Below are 23838 nucleotides of genomic sequence, written 5' to 3'. Positions count from 1 at the left end.
CTCCCTATTCCTGTTCATTTTCCGCAGAAATTGCAAACTGGGCCAAACAGGAGGTTAAAGGCACTGACACTCCAAGTGGGGAGAGTGTTAGTAAAGCGTCTGGAATGTTGCACCCGAGTACCAGGGGACGAAAACTGAGACACATTTGAACACGTTTCCCGATCACATGGTGGATCATACTCTGGGTTCCACATGCATGTTTTAGCTGAAGGAAGAATCCCTTAAACCTGGAGAGTTGAGACCCCTGCAATGGGTACCATGCAATATGACTTCAAAGGGTCTGCATTTGCTCACTGAACCTCACCAATCTTAGCACTGCTGCATTTATGCCACTGTACACACGCTTGATTCTCTTTCGGAGACATATAAATCCATAGGTTTTAAGATTCTTCCTAGTCAGGTGTATTCTTAGGCGTTTAATATGGGGTGTAGAGTCCACTTCGTTGAGCAAGGAGTAGCTCTTGTCTATTACATATTTGGCTTATGGAACGGTATCTGTGCTAATTTCAATCATTGGTTTTATGCAGCACCCCAACTCACCTTTACTCTTAAGCAAGCATAAGTCGGTTTTCTACATTTGAGACCCTGTTCTGTTTTGTAATTCAGTTCCTGTGTAGCCAAGTTTACATTCCGTGTGGTAGAGATATCTTATGATGTTTCTTTTTCTGTGTGACTTATTTCACTTAGAATCATCGTACCTGAATCCACTCATTATGCTGCTACGGGCCTGATGACATAGATTTCATTGCTGAGTGATATTGCATTGTACGTAAGTACCACAACTTCTTTATCCATTTTGCGCTTTCTGTGATATTGAACTTGTACCGTAAACGAGGTTCTTGTAAACAGAGCTGTCCCAAACATTTGGGTGGTTGTGTCTTTTTGATTTTAATTTCCCTAAGCTATAGGACCATAAGTGGAAGTGCCCTAGGCTCTGTTGCTTTGTTTTTTAGATGTTTCAGGAAACACCATACACTTCTCCAGAGTGCCTGTTGGCAATTTACATCCCGCCCATCAGCATAACAAGGTTCCCAGTTATCCATGGCCTGTCCTGCCTTTCTGGATTTTACACTTTTTTTCAGATGGCCCTTTTCACCAGGGGACAGTGAGACTTCATTGTAGTGCAGATTTCCTTTGCAAGCTTGCTTGGTTGGCCAAAAAGGGCGTATGCGTTTTTTCCTGAATGTATTCAGGAAAAAACGCATACGCCCTTTTTGGCCAAGTGCATCATTGTGGACGTTCTGCCTCTTTTCCTATGCTTTACATGCAATTCCAGTCTACCTCCTGAAATCGGTTTCCTGCAATTCTGCCCCGCTTTCAAGTCCTCTTGGCAGCCTTACTTCAATATATTTTTGGACGATAGCTGTCATTTATAACTCTGCAGGTTTGTGAATGACAGTGCCCCTGAGCTCCTTTCTTCAACTCGCTTTCTTGTGAGCTGGCCGCAACACCGCAGCCTTGCTTCAGGCCCTAGTGTGGTTCCGGCATGGCACGCTGAGCCTTTGGTTAATTCCTCTTCCTGGTGGGAAATGAGAGTTAAATTTGCCCGTCCAGACACCTCCAGCTAGTCTCTCATTGGTTCTCCCTATTCCTGTTCATTTTCCGCAGAAATTGCAAACTGGGCCAAACAGGAGGTTAAAGGCACTGACTCTCCACGTGGGGAGAGTGTTAGTAAAGCATCTGGAATGTTGCACCCGAGTACCAGGGGACGAAAACTGACACAATTGAACACGTTTCCTGATCACACGGTGGATCATACTCTGGGTTCCACATGCATGTTTTAGCTGAAGGAAGAATCCCTTAAACCTGGAGAGTTGAGACCCATGGAATGGGTACCATGGAATATGACTTCAAAGGGTCTGCATTTGCTCACTGAACCTCACCAATCTTAGCACTGCTGCATTTATGCCACTGTGCACACGCTTGATTCTCTTTCGGAGACATATAAATCCATAGGTTTTAAGATTCTTCCTAGTCAGGTATATTCTTAGGCGTTTAATATGGGGTGTTGAGTCCACTTCGTTGAGCAAGGAGTAGCTCTTGTCTATTACATATTTGGCTTATGGAACGGTATCTGTGCTAATTTCAATCTTTGGTTTTATGCAGCACCCCAACTCACCTTTACTCTTAAGCAAGCATAAGTCGGTTTTCTACATTTGAGACCCTGTTCTGTTTTGTAATTCAGTTCCTGTGTAGCCAAGTTTACATTCCATGTGGTAGAGATATCTTATGATGTTTCTTTTTCTGTGTGACTTATTTCACTTAGAATCATCGTACCTGAATCCACTCATTATGCTGCTACGGGCCTGATGACATAGATTTCATTGCTGAGTGATATTGCATTGTACGTAAGTACCACAACTTCTTTATCCATTTTGCGCTTTCTGTGATATTGAACTTGTACCGTAAACGAGGTTCTTGTAAACAGAGCTGTTCCAAAGATTGTGGTGGTTGTGTCTTTTTGATTTTAATTTCCCTAAGCTATAGGACCATAAGTGGAAGTGCCCTAGGCTCTGTTGCTTTGTTTTTTAGATGTTTCAGGAAACACCATACACTTCTCCAGAGTGCCTGTTGGCAATTTACATCCCGCCCATGAGCATAACAAGGCTCCCAGTTCTCCATGGCCTGTCCTGCCTTTCTGGATTTTACACTTTTTTCAGATGGCCCTTTTGACCGGGGGGCAGTGAGACTTCATTGTACTGCAGATTTCCTTTGCAAGCTTGCTTGGTTGGCCAAAAAGGGCATATGCGTTTATTCCTGAATATATTCAGGAAAAAACGCATATGCCCTTTTTGGCCAAGTGCATCATTGTGAACGTTCTGCCTCTTTTCCTATGCTTTACATGCAATTCCAGTCTACCTCCTGAAATCGGTTTCCTGCAATTCTGCCCCGCTTTCAAGTCCTCTTGGCAGCCTTACTTCAATATATTTTTGGACGATAGCTGTCATTTATAACTCTGCAGGTTTGTGAATGACAGTGCCCCTGAGCTCCTTTCTTCAACTGGCTTTCTTGTGAGCTGGCCGCAACACCGCAGCCTTGCTTCAGGCCCTAGTGTGGTTCCGGCATGGCACGCTGAGCCTTTGGTTAATTCCTCTTCCTGGTGGGAAATGAGAGTTAAATTTGCCCGTCCAGACACCTCCAGCTAGTCTCTCATTGGTTCTCCCTATTCCTGTTCATTTTCCGCAGAAATTGCAAACTGGGCCAAACAGGAGGTTAAAGGCACTGACTCTCCAAGTGGGGAGAGTGTTAGTAAAGCATCTGGAATGTTGCACCCGAGTACCAGGGGACGAAAACTGACACAATTGAACACGTTTCCCGATCACACGGTGGATCATACTCTGGGTTCCACATGCATGTTTTAGCTGAAGGAAGAATCCCTTAAACCTGGAGAGTTGAGACCCATGGAATGGGTACCATGGAATATGACTTCAAAGGGTCTGCATTTGTCCACCGAACCTCACCAATCCTATCACTGCTGCGTTTATGCCGCTGTACACACGCTTGATTCTCTTTCGGAGACATATAAATCCATAGGTTTTAAGATTCTTCCTAGTCAGGTATATTCTTAGGCGTTTAATATGTGGTGTAGAGTCCACTTCGTTGATCAAGGAGTAGCTCTTGTCTATTACATATTTGGCTTATGGAACGGTATCTGTGCTAATTTCAATCTCTGGTTTTATGCAGCACCCCAACTCACCTTTCCCCTTAAGCAAGCATAAGTCGGTTTTCTACATTTGAGACCCTGTTCTGTTTTGTAATTCAGTTCCTGTGTAGCCAAGTTTACATTCCGTGTAGTAGTGATATCTTATGATGTTTCTTTTTCTGTGTGACTTATTTCACTTAGAATCATCGTACCTGAATCCACTCATTATGCTGCTATGGGCCTGATGACATAGATTTCATTGCTGAGTGATATTGCATTGTACGTAAGTACCACAACTTCTTTATCCATTTTTCACTTTCTGTGATTTTGAACTTGTACTGTAAACGAGGTTCTTGTAAACAGAGCCTTCCCAAACTTTGGGGTGGCTGTGTCTTTTTGAATTTAATTTCCCTAAGCTATAGGACCATAAGTGGAAGTGCCCTAGGCTCTGTTGCTTTGTTTTTTAGATGTTTCAGGAAACACCATACACTTCTCCAGAGTGGCTGTTGGCAATTTACATCCCGCCCATGAGCATAACAAGGCTCCCAGTTCTCCATGGCCTGTCCTGCCTTTCTGGATTTTACACTTTTTTCAGATGGCCCTTTTGACCGGGGGGCAGTGAGACTTCATTGTAGTGCAGATTTCCTTTGCAAGCTTGCTTGGTTGGCCAAAAAGGGCGTATGCGTTTTTTCCTGAATATATTCAGGAAAAACGCATACGCCCTTTTTGGCCAAGTGCATCATTGTGGACGTTCTGCCTCTTTTCCTTTGCTTTACATGCAATTCCAGTCTACCTCCTGAAATCGGTTTCCTGCAATTCTGCCCCGCTTTCAAGTCCTCTTGGCAGCCTTACTTCAATATATTTTTGGACGGTAGCTGTCATTTATAACTCTGCAGGTACGTGAATGACAGTGCCCCTGAGCTCCTTTCTTCAACTCGCATTCTTGTGAGGTGGCCGCAACACCGCAGCATTGCTTTAGGCCCTAGTGTGGTTCAGGCATGGCACGCTGAGCCTTTGGTTAATTCCTCTTCCTGGTGGGAAATGAGAGTTAAATTTGCCCGTCCAGACACCTCCAGCTAGTCTCTCATTGGTTCTCCCTATTCCTGTTCATTTTCCGCAGAAATTGCAAACTGGGCCAAAGAGGAGGTTAAAGGCACTGACTCTCCAAGTTGGGAGAGTGTTAGTAAAGCGTCTGGAATGTTGCACCCGAGTACCAGGAGACGAAAACTGACACATTTGAACAAGTTTCCCGATCACACGGTGGATCATACTCTGGGTTCCACATGCATGTTTTAGCTGAAGGAAGAATCCCTTAAACCTGGAGAGTTGAGACCCATGGAATGGGTACCATGGAATATGACTTCAAAGGGTCTGCATTTGGCCACCGAACCTCACCAATCCTATCACTGCTGCGTTTATGCCGCTGTACACACGCTTGATTCTCTTTCGGAGACATATAAATCCATAGGTTTTAAGATTCTTCCTAGTCAGGTATATTCTTAGGCGTTTAATATGGGGTGTAGAGTCCACTTCGTTGAGCAAGGAGTAGCTCTTGTCTATTACATATTTGGCTTATGGAACGGTATCTGTGCTAATTTCAATCTCTGGTTTTATGCAGCACCCCAACTCAGCTTTCGCCTTAAGCAAGCATAAGTTGGTTTTCTACATTTGAGACCCTGTTCTGTTTTGTAATTCAGTTCCTGTGTAGCCAAGTTTACATTCCGTGTAGTAGTGATATCTTATGATGTTTCTTTTTCTGTGTGACTTATTTCACTTAGAATCATCGTACATGAATCCACTCATTATGCTGCTATGGGCCTGATGACATAGATTTCATTGCTGAGTGATATTGCATTGTACGTAAGTACCACAACTTCTTGATCCATTTTTCACTTTCTGTGATTTTGAACTTATACTGTAAACGAGGTTCTTGTAAACAGAGCCTTCCCAAACTTTGGGGTGGCTGTGTCTTTTTGAATTTAATTTCCCTAAGCTATAGGACCATAAGTGGAAGTGCCCTAGGCTCTGTTGCTTTGTTTTTTAGATGTTTCAGGAAACACCATACACTTCTCCAGAGTGGCTGTTGGCAATTTACATCCCGCCCATCAGCATAACAAGGCTCCCAGTTCTCCATGGCCTGTCCTGCCTTTCTGGATTTTACACTTTTTTCAGATGGCCCTTTTGACCGGGGGGCAGTGAGACTTCATTGTAGTGCAGATTTCCTTTGCAAGCTTGCTTGGTTGGCCAAAAAGGGCGTATGCGTTTTTTCCTGAATATATTCAGGAAAAAACGCATACGCCCTTTTTGGCCAAGTGCATCATTGTGGACGTTCTGCCTCTTTTCCTATGCTTTACATGCAATTCCAGTCTACCTCCTGAAATCGGTTTCCTGCAATTCTGCCCCGCTTTCAAGTCCTCCTGGCAGCCTTACTTCAATATATTTTTGGACAATAGCTGTCATTTATAACTCTGCAGGTTTGTGAATGACAGTGCCCCTGAGCTCCTTTCTTCAACTCGCTTTCTTGTGAGCTGGCCGCAACACCGCAGCCTTGCTTCAGGCCCTAGTGTGGTTCCGGCATGGCACGCTGAGCCTTTGGTTAATTCCTCTTCCTGGTGGGATATGAGAGTTAAATTTGCCCGTCCAGACACCTCCAGCTAGTCTCTCATTGGTTCTCCCTATTCCTGTTCATTTTCCGCAGAAATTGCAAACTGGGCCAAACAGGAGGTTAAAGGCACTGACTCTCCAAGTGGGGAGAGTGTTAGTAAAGCGTCTGGAATGTTGCACCCGAGAACCAGGGGACGAAAACTGAGACACATTTGAACACGTTTCCCGATCACATGGTGGATCATACTCTGGGTTCCACATGCATGTTTTAGCTGAAGGAAGAATCCCTTAAACCTGGAGAGTTGAGACCCCTGGAATGGGTACCATGCAATATGACTTCAAAGGGTCTGCATTTGCTCACTGAACCTCACCAATCCTAGCACTGCTGCATTTATGCCACTGTACACACGCTTGATTCTCTTTCGGAGACATATAAATCCATAGGTTTTAAGATTCTTACTAGTCAGGTATATTCTTAGGCGTTTAATATGGGGTGTAGAGTCCACTTCGTTGAGCAAGGAGTAGCTCTTGTCTATTACATATTTGGCTTATGGAACGGTATCTGTGCTAATTTCAATCTTTGGTTTTATGCAGCACCCCAACTCACCTTTACTCTTAAGCAAGCATAAGTCGGTTTTCTACATTTGAGACCCTGTTCTGTTTTGTAATTCAGTTCCTGTGTAGCCAAGTTTACATTCCATGTGGTAGAGATATCTTATGATGTTTCTTTTTCTGTGTGACTTATTTCACTTAGAATCATCGTACCTGAATCCACTCATTATGCTGCTACGGGCCTGATGACATAGATTTCATTGCTGAGTGATATTGCATTGTACGTAAGTACCACAACTTCTTTATCCATTTTGCCCTTTCTGTGATATTGAACTTGTACCGTAAACGAGGTTCTTGTAAACAGAGCTGTTCCAAAGATTGTGGTGGTTGTGTCTTTTTGATTTTAATTTCCCTAAGCTATAGGACCATAAGTGGAAGTGCCCTAGGCTCTGTTGCTTTGTTTTTTAGATGTTTCAGGAAACACCATACACTTCTCCAGAGTGGCTGTTGGCAATTTACATCCCGCCCATCAGCATAACAAGGCTCCCAGTTCTCCATGGCCTGTCCTGCCTTTCTGGATTTTACACTTTTTTCAGATGGCCCTTTTGACCGGGGGGCAGTGAGACTTCATTGTAGTGCAGATTTCCTTTGCAAGCTTGCTTGGTTGGCCAAAAGGGGCGTATGCGTTTTTTCCTGAATATATTCAGGAAAAAACGCATACGCCCTTTTTGGCCAAGTGCATCATTGTGGACGTTCTGCCTCTTTTCCTTTGCTTTACATGCAATTCCAGTCTACCTCCTGAAATCGGTTTCCTGCAATTCTGCCCCGCTTTCAAGTCCTCTTGGCAGCCTTACTTCAATATATTTTTGGACGGTAGCTGTCATTTATAACTCTGCAGGTACGTGAATGACAGTGCCCCTGAGCTCCTTTCTTCAACTCGCTTTCTTGTGAGCTGGCCGCAACACCGCAGCATTGCTTCAGGCCCTAGTGTGGTTCCGGCACGGCACGCTGAGCCTTTGGTTAATTCCTCTTCCTGGTGGGAAATGAGAGTTAAATTTGCCCGTCCAGACACCTCCAGCTAGTCTCTCATTGGTTCTCCCTATTCCTGTTCATTTTCCGCAGAAATTGCAAACTGGGCCAAACAGGAGGTTAAAGGCACTGACTCTCCGAGTGGGGAGAGTGTTAGTAAAGCGTCTGGAATGTTGCACCCGAGTACCGGGGGATGAAAACTGAGTCACATTTGAACACGTTTCCCGATCACACAGTGGATCATACTCTGGGTTCCACATGCATGTTTTAGCTGAAGGAAGAATCCCTTAAACCTGGAGAGTTGAGACCCATGGAATGGGTACCATGCAATATGACTTGAAAGGGTCTGCATTTGCTCTCCGAACCTCACCAATCCTATCACTGCTGCATTTATGCCACTGTACACACGCTTGATTCTCTTTCTGAGACATATAAATCCATAGGTTTTAAGATTCTTACTAGTCAGGTATATTCTTAGGCGTTTAATATGGGGTGTAGAGTCCACTTCGTTGAGCAAGGAGTAGCTCTTGTCTATTACATATTTGGCTTATGGAACGGTATCTGTGCTAATTTCAATCTCTGGTTTTATGCAGCACCCCAACTCACCTTTCCCCTTAAGCAAGCATAAGTCGGTTTTCTACATTTGAGACCCTGTTCTGTTTTGTAATTCAGTTCCTGTGTAGCCAAGTTTACATTCCATGTGGTAGAGATATCTTATGATGTTTCTTTTTCTGTGTGACTTATTTCACTTAGAATCATCGTACCTGAATCCACTCATTATGCTGCTATGGGCCTGATGACATAGATTTCATTGCTGAGTGATATTGCATTGTACGTAAGTACCACAACTTCTTTATCCATTTTTCACTTTCTGTGATTTTGAACTTATACTGTAAACTAGGTTCTTGTAAACAGAGCCTTCCCAAACTTTGGGGTGGCTGTGTCTTTTTGATTTTAATTTCCCTAAGCTATAGGACCATGAGTGGAAGTGCCCTAGGCTCTGTTGCTTTGTTTTGTAGATGTTTCAGGAAACACCATACACTTCTCCAGAGTGGCTGTTGGCAATTTACATCCCGCCCATCAGCATAACAAGGCTCCCAGTTCTCCATGGCCTGTCCTGCCTTTCTGGATTTTACACTTTTTTCAGATGGCCCTTTTGACCGGGGGGCAGTGAGACTTCATTGTAGTGCAGATTTCCTTTGCAAGCTTGCTTGGTTGGCCAAAAAGGGCGTATGCGTTTTTTCCTGAATATATTCAGGAAAAAACGCATACGCCCTTTTTGGCCAAGTGCATCATTGTGGACGTTCTGCCTCTTTTCCTATGCTTTACATGCAATTCCAGTCTACCTCCTGAAATCGGTTTCCTGCAATTCTGCCCCGCTTTCAAGTCCTCTTGGCAGCCTTACTTCAATATATTTTTGGACGATAGCTATCATTTATAACTCTGCAGGTATGTGAATGACAGTGCCCCTGAGCTCCTTTCTTCAACTCGCTTACTTGTGAGCAGGCCGCAACACCGCAGGATTGCTTCAGGCCCTAGTGTGGTTCCGGCATGGCACGCTGAGCCTTTGTTTAATTCCTCTTCCTGGTGGGAAATGAGAGTTAAATTTGCCCGTCCAGACACCTCCAGCTAGTCTCTCATTGGTTCTCCCTATTCCTGTTCATTTTCCGCAGAAATTGCAAACTGGGCCAAACAGGAGGTTAAAGGCACTGACTCTCCAAGTGGGGAGAGTGTTAGTAAAGCGTCTGGAATGTTGCACCCGAGTACCAGGGGACGAAAACTGAGACACATTTGAACACGTTTCCCGATCACATGGTGGATCATACTCTGGGTTCCACATGCATGTTTTAGCTGAAGGAAGAATCCCTTAAACCTGGAGAGTTGAGACCCCTGCAATGGGTACCATGCAATATGACTTCAAAGGGTCTGCATTTGCTCACCGAACCTCACCAATCCTATCACTGCTGCATTTATGCCACTGTACACACGCTTGATTCTCTTTCTGAGACATATAAATCCATAGGTTTTAAGATTCTTACTAGTCAGGTATATTCTTAGGCGTTTAATATGGGGTGTAGAGTCCACTTCGTTGAGCAAGGAGTAGCTCTTGTCTATTACATATTTGGCTTATGGAACGGTATCTGTTCTAATTTCAATCTCTGGTTTTATGCAGCACCCCAACTCACCTTTCGCCTTAAGCAAGCATAAGATGGTTTTCTACATTTGAGACCCTGTTCTGTTTTGTAATTCAGTTCCTGTGTAGCCAAGTTTACATTCCATGTGGTAGAGATATCTTATGATGTTTCTTTCTCTGTGTGACTTATTTCACTTACAATCATCGTACCTGAATCCACTCATTATGCTGCTACGGGCCTGATGACATAGATTTCATTGCTGAGTGATATTGCATTGTACGTAAGTACCACAACTTCTTTATCCATTTTGCGCTTTCTGTGATATTGAACTTGTACCGTAAAGGAGGTTCTTGTAAACAGAGCTGTCCCAAAGATTGGGGTGGTTGTGTCTTTTTGATTTTAATTTCCCTAAGCTATAGGACCATAAGTGGAAGTGCCCTAGGCTCTGTTGGTTTGTTTTGTAGATGTTTCAGGAAACACCATACACTTCTCCAGAGTGGCTGTTGGCAATTTACATCCCGCCCATCAGCATAACAAGGCTCCCAGTTCTCCATGGGCTGTCCTGCCTTTCTGGATTTTACACATTTTTCAGATGGCCCTTTTGACCGGGGGGCAGTGAGACTTCATTGTAGTGCAGATTTCCTTTGCAAGCTTGCTTGGTTGGCCAAAAAGGGCGTATGCGTTTTTTCCTGAATATATTCAGGAAAAAACGCATACGCCCTTTTTGGCCAAGTGCATCATTGTGGACGTTCTGCCTCTTTTCCTTTGCTTTACATGCAATTCCAGTCTACCTCCTGAAATCGGTTTCCTGCAATTCTGCCCAGCGTTCAAGTCCTCTTGGAAGCCTTACTTCAATATATTTTTGGACGATAGCTGTCATTTATAACTCTGCAGGTTTGTGAATGACAGTGCCCCTGAGCTCCTTTCTTCAACTCGCTTTCTTGTGAGCTGGCCGCAACACCGCAGCATTGCTTCAGGCCCTAGTGTGGTTCCGGCATGACATGCTGAGCCTTTCGTTAATTCCTCTTCCTGGTGGGAAATGAGAGTTAACTTTGCCCGTCCAGACACCTCCAGCTAGTCTCTCATTGGTTCTCCCTATTCCTGTTCATTTTCCGCAGAAATTGCAAACTGGGCCAAACAAGAGGTTAAAGGCACTGACTCTCCAAGTGGGGAGAGTGTTAGTAAAGCGTCTGGAATGTTGCACCCGAGTACTGGGGGATGGAAACTGACACAATTAAACACGTTTCCCGATCACACGGTGGATCATACTCTGGGTTCCACATGCATGTTTTAGCTGAAGGAAGAATCCCTTAAACCTGGAGAGTTGAGACCCATGGAATGGGTACCATGCAATATGACTTCAAAGGGTCTGCATTTGTCCACCGAACCTCACCAATCCTATCACTGCTGCGTTTATGACACTGTACACACGCTTGATTCTCTTTCGGAGACATATAAATCCATAGGTTTTAAGATTCTTTCTAGTCAGGTATATTCTTAGGCGTTTAATATGGGGTGTAGAGTCCACTTCGTTGAGCAAGGAGTAGCTCTTGTCTATTACATATTTGGCTTATGGAACGGTATCTGTGCTAATTTCAATCTCTGGTTTTATGCAGCACCCCAACTCACCTTTCCCCTTAAGCAAGCATAAGTCGGTTTTCTACATTTGAGACCCTGTTCTGTTTTGTAATTCAGTTCCTGTGTAGCCAAGTTTACATTCCATGTGGTAGAGATATCTTATGATGTTTCTTTTTCTGTGTGACTTATTTCACTTAGAATCATCGTACCTGAATCCACTCATTATGCTGCTATGGGCCTGATGACATAGATTTCATTGCTGAGTGATATTGCATTGTACGTAAGTACCACAACTTCTTTATCCATTTTTCACTTTCTGTGATTTTGAACTTATACTGTAAACGAGGTTCTTGTAAACAGAGCCTTCCCAAACTTTGGGGTGGCTGTGTCTTTTTGATTTTAATTTCCCTAAGCTATAGGACCATAAGTGGAAGTGCCCTAGGCTCTGTTGCTTTGTTTTGTAGATGTTTCAGGAAACACCATACACTTCTCCAGAGTGGCTGTTGGCAATTTACATCCCGCCCATCAGCATAACAAGGCTCCCAGTTCTCCATGGCCTGTCCTGCCTTTCTGGATTTTACACTTTTTTCAGATGGCCCTTTTGACCGGGGGGCAGTGAGACTTCATTGTAGTGCAGATTTCCTTTGCAAGCTTGCTTGGTTGGCCAAAAAGGGCGTATGCGTTTTTTCCTGAATATATTAAGGAAAAAACGCATACGCCCTTTTTGGCCAAGTGCATCATTGTGGACGTTCTGCCTCTTTTCCTATGCTTTACATGCAATTCCAGTCTACCTCCTGAAATCGGTTTCCTGCAATTCTGCCCCGCTTTCAAGTCCTCTTGGCAGCCTTACTTCAATATATTTTTGGACGATAGCTATCATTTATAACTCTGCAGGTATGTGAATGACAGTGCCCCTGAGCTCCTTTCTTCAACTCGCTTTCTTGTGAGCTGGCCGCAACACCGCAGGATTGCTTCAGGCCCTAGTGTGGTTCCGGCATGGCACGCTGAGCCTTTGTTTAATTCCTCTTCCTGGTGGGAAATGAGAGTTAACTTTGCCCGGCCAGACACCTCCAGCTAGTCTCTCATTGGTTCTCCCTATTCCTGTTCATTTTCCGCAGAAATTGCAAACTGGGCCAAACAGGAGGTTAAAGGCACTGACTCTCCAAGTGGGGAGAGTGTTAGTAAAGCGTCTGGAATGTTGCACCCGAGTACCAGGGGACGAAAACTGAGACACATTTGAACACGTTTCCCGATCACATGGTGGATCATACTCTGGGTTCCACATGCATGTTTTAGCTGAAGGAAGAATCCCTTAAACCTGGAGAGTTGAGACCCCTGCAATGGGTACCATGCAATATGACTTCAAAGGGTCTGCATTTGCTCACCGAACCTCACCAATCCTATCACTGCTGCATTTATGCCACTGTACACACGCTTGATTCTCTTTCTGAGACATATAAATCCATAGGTTTTAAGATTCTTACTAGTCAGGTATATTCTTAGGCGTTTAATATGGGGTGTAGAGTCCACTTCGTTGAGCAAGGAGTAGCTCTTGTCTATTACATATTTGGCTTATGGAACGGTATCTGTTCTAATTTCAATCTCTGGTTTTATGCAGCACCCCAACTCACCTTTCGCCTTAAGCAAGCATAAGTTGGTTTTCTACATTTGAGACCCTGTTCTGTTTTGTAATTCAGTTCCTGTGTAGCCAAGTTTACATTCCATGTGGTAGAGATATCTTATGATGTTTCTTTCTCTGTGTGACTTATTTCACTTACAATCATCGTACCTGAATCCACTCATTATGCTGCTACGGGCCTGATGACATAGATTTCATTGCTGAGTGATATTGCATTGTACGTAAGTACCACAACTTCTTTATCCATTTTTCACTTTCTGTGATTTTGAACTTGTACTGTAAACGAGGTTCTTGTAAACAGAGCCTTCCCAAATTTTGGGGTGGCTGTGTCTTTTTGATTTTAATTTCCCTAAGCTATAGGACCATAAGTGGAAGTGCCCTAGGCTCTGTTGCTTTGTTTTGTAGATGTTTCAGGAAACACCATACACTTCTCCAGAGTGGCTGTTGGCAATTTACATCCCGCCCATCAGCATAACAAGGCTCCCAGTTCTCCATGGCCTGTCCTGCCTTTCTGGATTTTACACTTTTTTCAGATGGCCCTTTTGACCGGGGGGCAGTGAGACTTCATTGTAGTGCAGATTTCCTTTGCAAGCTTGCTTGGTTGGCCAAAAAGGGCGTATGCGTTTTTTCCTGAATATATTCAGGAAAAAACGCATACGCCCTTTTTGGCCAAGTGCATCATTGTGGACGTTCTGCCTCTTTTCCTTTGCTTTACATGGAATTCCAGTCTACCTCCTGAAATCGGTTTCCTGCAATTCTGCCCAGCGTTCAAGTCCTCTTGGCAGCCTTACTTCAATATAGTTTTGGACGATAGCTGTCATTTATAACTCTGCAGGTTTGTGAATGACAGTGCCCCTGAGCTCCTTTCTTCAACTCGCTTTCTTGTGAGCTGGCCGCAACACCGCAGCATTGCTTCAGGCCCTAGTGTGGTTCCGGCATGACATGCTGAGCCTTTGGTTAATTCCTCTTCCTGGTGGGAAATGAGAGTTAACTTTGCCCGTCCAGACACCTCCAGCTAGTCTCTCATTGGTTCTCCCTATTCCTGTTCATTTTCCGCAGAAATTGCAAACTGGGCCAAACAGGAGGTTAAAGGCACTGACTCTCCGAGTGGGGAGAGTGTTAGTAAAGCATCTGGAATGTTGCACCCGAGTACCGGGGGACGAAAACTGAGTCACATTTGAACACGTTTCCCGATCACACAGTGGATCATACTCTGGGTTCCACATGCATGTTTTAGCTGAAGGAAGAATCCCTTAAACCTGGAGAGTTGAGACCCATGGAATGGGTACCATGCAATATGACTTGAAAGGGTCTGCATTTGCTCACCGAACCTCACCAATCCTATCACTGCTGCATTTATGCCACTGTACACACGCTTGATTCTCTTTCTGAGACATATAAATCCATAGGTTTTAAGATTCTTACTAGTCAGGTATATTCTTAGGCGTTTAATATGGGGTGTAGAGTCCACTTCGTTGAGCAAGGAGTAGCTCTTGTCTATTACATATTTGGCTTATGGAACGGTATCTGTTCTAATTTCAATCTCTGGTTTTATGCAACACCCCAACTCACCTTTCGCCTTAAGAAAGCATAAGTTGGTTTTCTACATTTGAGACCCTGTTCTGTTTTGTAATTCAGTTCCTGTGTAGCCAAGTTTACATTCCATGTGGTAGAGATATCTTATGATGTTTCTTTTTCTGTGTGACTTATTTCACTTAGAATCATCGTACCTGAATCCACTCATTATGCTGCTATGGGCCTGATGACATAGATTTCATTGCTGAGTGATATTGCATTGTACGTAAGTACCACAACTTCTTTATCCATTTTTCACTTTCTGTGATTTTGAACTTGTACTGTAAACGAGGTTCTTGTAAACAGAGCCTTCCCAAACTTTGGGGTGGCTGTGTCTTTTTGATTTTAATTTCCCTAAGCTATAGGACCATAAGTGGAAGTGCCCTAGGCTCTGTTGCTTTGTTTTGTAGATGTTTCAGGAAACACCATACACTTCTCCAGAGTGGCTGTTGGCAATTTACATCCCGCCCATCAGCATAACAAGGCTCCCAGTTCTCCATGGCCTGTCCTGCCTTTCTGGATTTTACACTTTTTTCAGATGGCCCTTTTGACCGGGGGGCAGTGAGACTTCATTGTAGTGCAGATTTCCTTTGCAAGCTTGCTTGGTTGGCCAAAAAGGGCGTATGCGTTTTTTCCTGAATATATTCAGGAAAAAACGCATACGCCCTTTTTGGCCAAGTGCATCATTGTGGACGTTCTGCCTCTTTTCCTTTGCTTTACATGGAATTCCAGTCTACCTCCTGAAATCGGTTTCCTGCAATTCTGCCCAGCGTTCAAGTCCTCTTGGCAGCCTTACTTCAATATAGTTTTGGACGATAGCTGTCATTTATAACTCTGCAGGTTTGTGAATGACAGTGCCCCTGAGCTCCTTTCTTCAACTCGCTTTCTTGTGAGCTGGCCGCAACACCGCAGCATTGCTTCAGGCCCTAGTGTGGTTCCGGCATGACATGCTGAGCCTTTGGTTAATTCCTCTTCCTGGTGGGAAATGAGAGTTAACTTTGCCCGTCCAGACACCTCCAGCTAGTCTCTCATTGGTTCTCCCTATTCCTGTTCATTTTCCGCAGAAATTGCAAACTGGGAAAAACAAGAGGTTAAAGGCACTGACCCTCCAAGTGGGGAGAGTGTTAGTAAAGCGTCTGGAATGTTGCACCCGAGTACCGGGGGATGAAAACTGACACAATTAAACACGTTTCCCGATCACACGGTGGATCATACTCTGGGTTCCACATGCATGTTTTAGCTGAAGGAAGAATCCCTTAAACCTGGAGAGTTGAGACCCATGGAATGGGTACCATGCAATATGACTTCAAAGGGTCTGCATTTGTCCACCGAACCTCACCAATCCTATCACTGCTACGTTTATGACACTGTACACACGCTTGATTCTCTTTCGGAGACATATAAATCCATAGGTTTTAAGATTCTTTCTAGTCAGGTATATTCTTACGCGTTTAATATGGGGTGTAGAGTCCACTTCGTTGAGCAAGGAGTAGCTCTTGTCTAGTAAATATTTGGCTTATGGAACGGTATCTGTTTTAATTTCAATCTCTGGTTTTATGCAGCACCCCAACTCACCTTTCGCCTTAAGCAAGCATAAGTTGGTTTTCTACATTTGAGACCCTGTTCTGTTTTGTAATTCAGTTCCTGTGTAGCCAAGTTTACATTCCTTGTAGTAGTGATATCTTATGATGTTTGTTTTTCTGTGTGACTTATTTCACTTAGAATCATCGTACCTGAATCCACTCATTATGCTGCTACGGGCCTGATGACATAGATTTCATTGCTGAGTGATATTGCATTGTACGTAAGTACCACAACATCTTTATCCATTTTTCGCTTTCTGTGATATTGAACTTGGACCATAAATGAGGTTCTTGTAAACAGAGCTGTCCCTAACTTTGGGGTGGCTGAGTCTTTTTGATTTTAATTTCCCTAAGCTATAGGACCATAAGTGGAAGTGCCCTAGGCTCTGTTGCTTTGTTTTTTAGATGTTTTAGGAAACACCATACACTTCTCCAGAGTGGCTGTTGGCAATTTACATCCCGCCCATCAGCATAACAAGGCTCCCAGTTCTCCATGGCCTGTCCTGCCTTTCTGGATTTTACACTTTTTTCAGATGGCCCTTTTGACCAGGGGGCAGTGAGACTTCATTGTAGTGCAGATTTCCTTTTCAAGCTTGCTTGGTTGGCCAAAAAGGGCGTATGCGTTTTTTCCTGAATATATTCAGGAAAAAACGCATACGCCCTTTTTGGCCAAGTGCATCATTGTGGACGTTCTGCCTCTTTTCCTATGCTTTACATGCAATTCCAGTCTACCTCCTGAAATCGGTTTCCTGCAATTCTGCCCCGCTTTCAAGTCCTCTTGGCAGCCTTACTTCAATATACTTTTGGACTATAGCTATCATTTATAACTCTGCAGGTATGTGAATGACAGTGCCCATGAGCTCCTTTCTTCAACTCGCTTTCTTGTGAGCTGGCCGCAACACCGCAGGATTGCTTCAGGCCCTAGTGTTGTTCCGGCATGGCACGCTGAGCCTTTGTTTAATTCCTCTTCCTGGTGGGAAATGAGAGTTAAATTTGCCCGTCCAGACACCTCCAGCTAGTCTCTCATTGGTTCTCCCTATTCCTGTTCATTTTCCGAAGAAATTGCAAACTGGGCCAAACAAGAGGTTAAAGGCACTGACTCTCCAAGAGGGGAGAGTGTTAGTAAAGCGTCTGGAATGTTGCACCCGAGTACCAGGGGACGAAAACTGAGACACATTTGAACACGTTTCCCGATCACATGGTGGATCATACTCTGGGTTCCACATGCATGTTTTAGCTGAAGGAAGAATCCCTTAAACCTGGAGAGTTGAGACCCCTGCAATGGGTACCATGCAATATGACTTCAAAGGGTCTGCATTTGCTCACCGAACCTCACCAATCCTATCACTGCTGCATTTATGCCACTGTACACACGCTTGATTCTCTTTCTGAGACATATAAATCCATAGGTTTTAAGATTCTTACTAGTCAGGTATATTCTTAGGCGTTTAATATGGGGTGTAGAGTCCACTTCGTTGAGCAAGGAGTAGCTCTTGTCTATTACATATTTGGCTTATGGAACGGTATCTGTGCTAATTTCAATCTCTGGTTTTATGCAGCACCCCAACTCACCTTTCGCCTTAAGCAAGCATAAGTTGGTTTTCTACATTTGAGACCCTGTTCTGTTTTGTAATTTAGTTCCTGTGTAGCCAAGTTTACATTCCATGTGGTAGAAATATCTTATGATGTTTCTTTCTCTGTGTGACTTATTTCACTTAGAATCATCGTACCTGAATCCACTCATTATGCTGCTACGGGCCTGATGACATAGATTTCATTGCTGAGTGATATTGCATTGTATGTAAGTACCACAACTTCTTTATCCATTTTGCGCTTTCTGTGATATTGAACTTCTACCGTAAAGGAGGTTCTTGTAAACAGAGCTGTCCCAAAGATTGGGGTGGTTGTGTCTTTTTGATTTTAATTTCCCTAAGCTATAGGACCATAAGTGGAAGTGCCCTAGGCTCTGTTGGTTTGTTTTGTAGATTTTTCAGGAAACACCATACACTTCTCCAGAGTGGCTGTTGGCAATTTACATCCCGCCCATCAGCATAACAAGGCTCCCAGTTCTCCATGGGCTGTCCTGCCTTTCTGGATTTTACACTTTTTTCAGATGGCCCTTTTGACCGGGGGGCAGTGAGACTTCATTGTAGTGCAGATTTCCTTTGCAAGCTTGCTTGGTTGGCCAAAAAGGGCGTATGCGTTTTTTCCTGAATATATTCAGGAAAAAACGCATACGCCCTTTTTGGCCAAGTGCATCATTGTGGACGTTCTGCCTCTTTTCCTTTGCTTTACATGCAATTCCAGTCTACCTCCTGAAATCGGTTTCCTGCAATTCTGCCCAGCGTTCAAGTCCTCTTGGCAGCCTTACTTCAATATATTTTTGGACGATAGCTGTCATTTATAACTCTGCAGGTTTGTGAATGACAGTGCCCCTGAGCTCCTTTCTTCAACTCGCTTTCTTGTGAGCTGGCCGCAACACCGCAGCATTGCTTCAGGCCCTAGGGTGGTTCCGGCATGACATGCTGAGCCTTTGGTTAATTCCTCTTCCTGGTGGGAAATGAGAGTTAACTTTGCCCGTCCAGACACCTCCAGCTAGTCTCTCATTGGTTCTCCCTATTCCTGTTCATTTTCCGCAGAAATTGCAAACTGGGCCAAACAAGAGGTTAAAGGCACTGACTCTCCAAGTGGGGAGAGTGTTAGTAAAGCGTCTGGAATGTTGCACCCGAGTACCAGGGGACGAAAACTGAGACACATTTGAACACGTTTCCCGATCACATGGTGGTTCATACTCTGGGTTCCACATGCATGTTTTAGCTGAAGGAAGAATCCCTTAAACCTGGAGAGTTGAGACCCCTGCAATGGGTACCATGCAATATGACTTCAAAGGGTCTGCATTTGCTCACCGAACCTCACCAATCCTATCACTGCTGCATTTATGCCACTGTACACACGCTTGATTCTCTTTCGGAGACATATAAATCCATAGGTTTTAAGATTCTTACTAGTCAGGTATATTCTTAGGCGTTTAATATGGGGTGTAGAGTCCACTTCGTTGAGCAAGGAGTAGCTCTTGTCTATTACATATTTGGCTTATGGAACGGTATCTGTTCTAATTTCAATCTCTGGTTTTATGCAGCACCCCAACTCACCTTTCGCCTTAAGCAAGCATAAGTTGGTTTTCTACATTTGAGACCCTGTTCTGTTTTGTAATTCAGTTCCTGTGTAGCCAAGTTTACATTCCATGTGGTAGAGATATCTTATGATGTTTCTTTCTCTGTGTGACTTATTTCACTTACAATCATCGTACCTGAATCCACTCATTATGCTGCTACGGGCCTGATGACATAGATTTCATTGCTGAGTGATATTGCATTGTACGTAAGTACCACAACTTCTTTATCCATTTTGCGCTTTCTGTGATATTGAACTTGTACCGTAAAGGAGGTTCTTGTAAACGGAGCTGTCCCAAAGATTGGGGTGGTTGTGTCTTTTTGATTTTAATTTCCCTAAGCTATAGGACCATAAGTGGAAGTGCCCTAGGCTCTGTTGCTTTGTTTTTTAGATGTTTCAGGAAACACCATACACTTCTCCAGAGTGACTGTTGGCAATTTACATCTCGCCCATCAGCATAACAAGGCTCCCAGTTCTCCATGGGCTGTCCTGCCTTTCTGGATTTTACACTTTCTTCAGATGGCCCTTTTGACCGGGGGGCAGTGAGACTTCATTGTAGTGCAGATTTCCTTTGCAAGCTTGCTTGGTTGGCCAAAAAGGGCGTATGCGTTTATTCCTGAATATATTCAGGAAAAAACGCATACGCCCTTTTTGGCCAAGTGCATCATTGTGGACGTTCTGCCTCTTTTCCTATGCTTTACATGCAATTCCAGTCTACCTCCTGAAATCGGTTTCCTGCAATTCTGCCCCGCTTTCAAGTCCTCTTGGCAGCCTTACTTCAATATATTTTTGGACGATAGCTGTCATTTATAACTCTGCAGGTATGTGAATGACAGTGCCCCTGAGCTCCTTTCTTCAACTCGCTTTCTTGTGAGCTGGCCGCAACACCGCAGCATTGCTTCAGGCCCTAGTGTGGTTCCGGCATGGCACGCTGAGCCTTTGGTTAATTCCTCTTCCTGGTGGGAAATGAGAGTTAAATTTGCCCGTCCAGACACCTCCAGCTAGTCTCTCATTGGTTCTCCCTATTCCTGTTCATTTTCCGCAGAAATTGCAAACTGGGCCAAACAGGAGGTTAAAGGCACTGACTCTCCAAGTGGGGAGAGTGTTAGTAAAGCGTCTGGAATGTTGCACCCGAGTACCGGGGGACGAAAACTGAGTCACATTTGAACACGTTTCCCGATCACACAGTGGATCATACTCTGGGTTCCACATGCATGTTTTAGCTGAAGGAAGAATCCCTTAAACCTGGAGAGTTGAGACCCATGGAATGGGTACCATGCAATATGACTTGAAAGGGTCTGCATTTGCTCACCGAACCTCACCAATCCTATCACTGCTGCATTTATGCCACTGTACACACGCTTGATTCTCTTTCTGAGACATATAAATCCATAGGTTTTAAGATTCTTACTAGTCAGGTATATTCTTAGGCGTTTAATATGGGGTGTAGAGTCCACTTCGTTGAGCAAGGAGTAGCTCTTGTCTATTACATATTTGGCTTATGGAACGGTATCTGTTCTAATTTCAATCTCTGGTTTTATGCAGCACCCCAACTCACCTTTCCCCTTAAGCAAGCATAAGTTGGTTTTCTACATTTGAGACCCTGTTCTGTTTTGTAATTCAGTTCCTGTGTAGCCAAGTTTACATTCCATGTGGTAGAGATATCTTATGATGTTTCTTTTTCTGTGTGACTTATTTCACTTAGAATCATCGTACCTGAATCCACTCATTATGCTGCTATGGGCCTGATGACATAGATTTCATTGCTGAGTGATATTGCATTGTACGTAAGTACCACAACTTCTTTATCCATTTTTCACTTTCTGTGATTTTGAACTTGTACTGTAAACGAGGTTCTTGTAAACAGAGCCTTCCCAAACTTTGGGGTGGCTGTGTCTTTTTGATTTTAATTTCCCTAAGCTATAGGACCATAAGTGGAAGTGCCCTAGGCTCTGTTGCTTTGTTTTTTAGATGTTTCAGGAAACACCATACACTTCTCCAGAGTGGCTGTTGGCAATTTACATCCCACCCATCAGCATAACAAGGCTCCCAGTTCTCCATGGCCTGTCCTGCCTTTCTGGATTTTACACTTTTTTCAGATGGCCCTTTTGACCGGGGAGCAGTGAGACTTCATTGTAGTGCAGATTTCCTTTGCAAGCTTGCTTGGTTGGCCAAAAAGGGCGTATGCGTTTTTTCCTGAATATATTCAGGAAAAAACGCATACGCCCTTTTTGGCCAAGTGCATCATTGTGGACGTTCTGCCTCTTTTCCTATGCTTTACATGCAATTCCAGTCTACCTCCTGAAATCGGTTTCCTGCAATTCTGCCCCGCTTTCAAGTCCTCTTGGCAGCCTTACTTCAATATACTTTTGGACGATAGCTATCATTTATAACTCTGCAGGTATGTGAATGACAGTGCCCCTGAGCTCCTTTCTTCAACTCGCTTTCTTGTGAGCTGGCCGCAACACCGCAGGATTGCTTCAGGCCCTAGTGTGGTTCCGGCATGGCACGCTGAGCCTTTGTTTAATTCCTCTTCCTGGTGGGAAATGAGAGTTAAATTTGCCCGTCCAGACACCTCCAGCTAGTCTCTCATTGGTTCTCCCTATTCCTGTTCATTTTCCGCAGAAATTGCAAACTGGGCCAAACAGGAGGTTAAAGGCACTGACTCTCCAAGTGGGGAGAGTGTTAGTAAAGCGTCTGGAATGTTGCACCCGAGTACCAGGGGACGAAAACTGAGACACATTTGAACACGTTTCCCGATCACATGGTGGATCATACTCTGGATTCCACATGCATGTTTTAGCTGAAGGAAGAATCCCTTAAACCTGGAGAGTTGAGACCCCTGCAATGGGTACCATGCAATACGACTTCAAAGGGTCTGCATTTGCTCACCGAACCTCACCAATCCTATCACTGCTGCATTTATGCCACTGTACACACGCTTGATTCTCTTTCTGAGACATATAAATCCATAGGTTTTAAGATTCTTACTAGTCAGGTATATTCTTAGGCGTTTAATATGGGGTGTAGAGTCCACTTCGTTGAGCAAGGAGTAGCTCTTGTCTATTACATATTTGGCTTATGGAACGGTATCTGTGCTAATTTCAATCTCTGGTTTTATGCAGCACCCCAACTCACCTTTCCCCTTAAGCAAGCATAAGTCGGTTTTCTACATTTGAGACCCTGTTCTGTTTTGTAATTCAGTTCCTGTGTAGCCAAGTTTACATTCCATGTGGTAGAGATATCTTATGATGTTTCTTTTTCTGTGTGACTTATTTCACTTAGAATCATCGTACCTGAATCCACTCATTATGCTGCTATGGGCCTGATGACATAGATTTCATTGCTGCGTGATATTGCATTGTACGTAAGTACCACAACTTCTTTATCCATTTTTCACTTTCTGTGATTTTGAACTTATACTGTAAACTAGGTTCTTGTAAACAGAGGCTTCCCAAACTTTGGGGTGGCTGTGTCTTTTTGATTTTAATTTCCCTAAGCTATAGGACCATAAGTGGAAGTGCCCTAGGCTCTGTTGCTTTGTTTTGTAGATGTTTCAGGAAACACCATACACTTCTCCAGAGTGGCTGTTGGCAATTTACATCCCGCCCATCAGTATAACAAGGCTCCCAGTTCTCCATGGCCTGTCCTGCCTTTCTGGATTTTACACTTTTTTCAGATGGCCCTTTTGACCGGGGGGCAGTGAGACTTCATTGTAGTGCAGATTTCCTTTGCAAGCTTGCTTGGTTGGCCAAAAAGGGCGTATGCGTTTTTTCCTGAATATATTAAGGAAAAAACGCATACGCCCTTTTTGGCCAAGTGCATCATTGTGGACGTTCTGCCTCTTTTCCTATGCTTTACATGCAATTCCAGTCTACCTCCTGAAATCGGTTTCCTGCAATTCTGCCCCGCTTTCAAGTCCTCTTGGCAGCCTTACTTCAATATATTTTTGGACGATAGCTATCATTTATAACTCTGCAGGTATGTGAATGACAGTGCCCCTGAGCTCCTTTCTTCAACTCGCTTTCTTGTGAGCGGGCCGCAACACCGCAGGATTGCTTCAGGCCCTAGTGTGGTTCCGGCATGGCACGCTGAGCCTTTGTTTAATTCCTCTTCCTGGTGGGAAATGAGAGTTAAATTTGCCCGTCCAGACACCTCCAGCTAGTCTCTCATTGGTTCTCCCTATTCCTGTTCATTTTCCGCAGAAATTGCAAACTGGGCCAAACAGGAGGTTAAAGGCACTGACTCTCCAAGTGGGGAGAGTGTTAGTAAAGCGTCTGGAATGTTGCACCCGAGTACCAGGGGACGAAAACTGAGACACATTTG

This window comes from Pseudorca crassidens, chromosome 4 (genome assembly GCF_039906515.1).
Source record: "Pseudorca crassidens isolate mPseCra1 chromosome 4, mPseCra1.hap1, whole genome shotgun sequence".
NCBI classification, from domain to species: Eukaryota; Metazoa; Chordata; class Mammalia; order Artiodactyla; family Delphinidae; genus Pseudorca; species Pseudorca crassidens.
Note: the sequence above shows the minus strand (reverse complement) of the source record.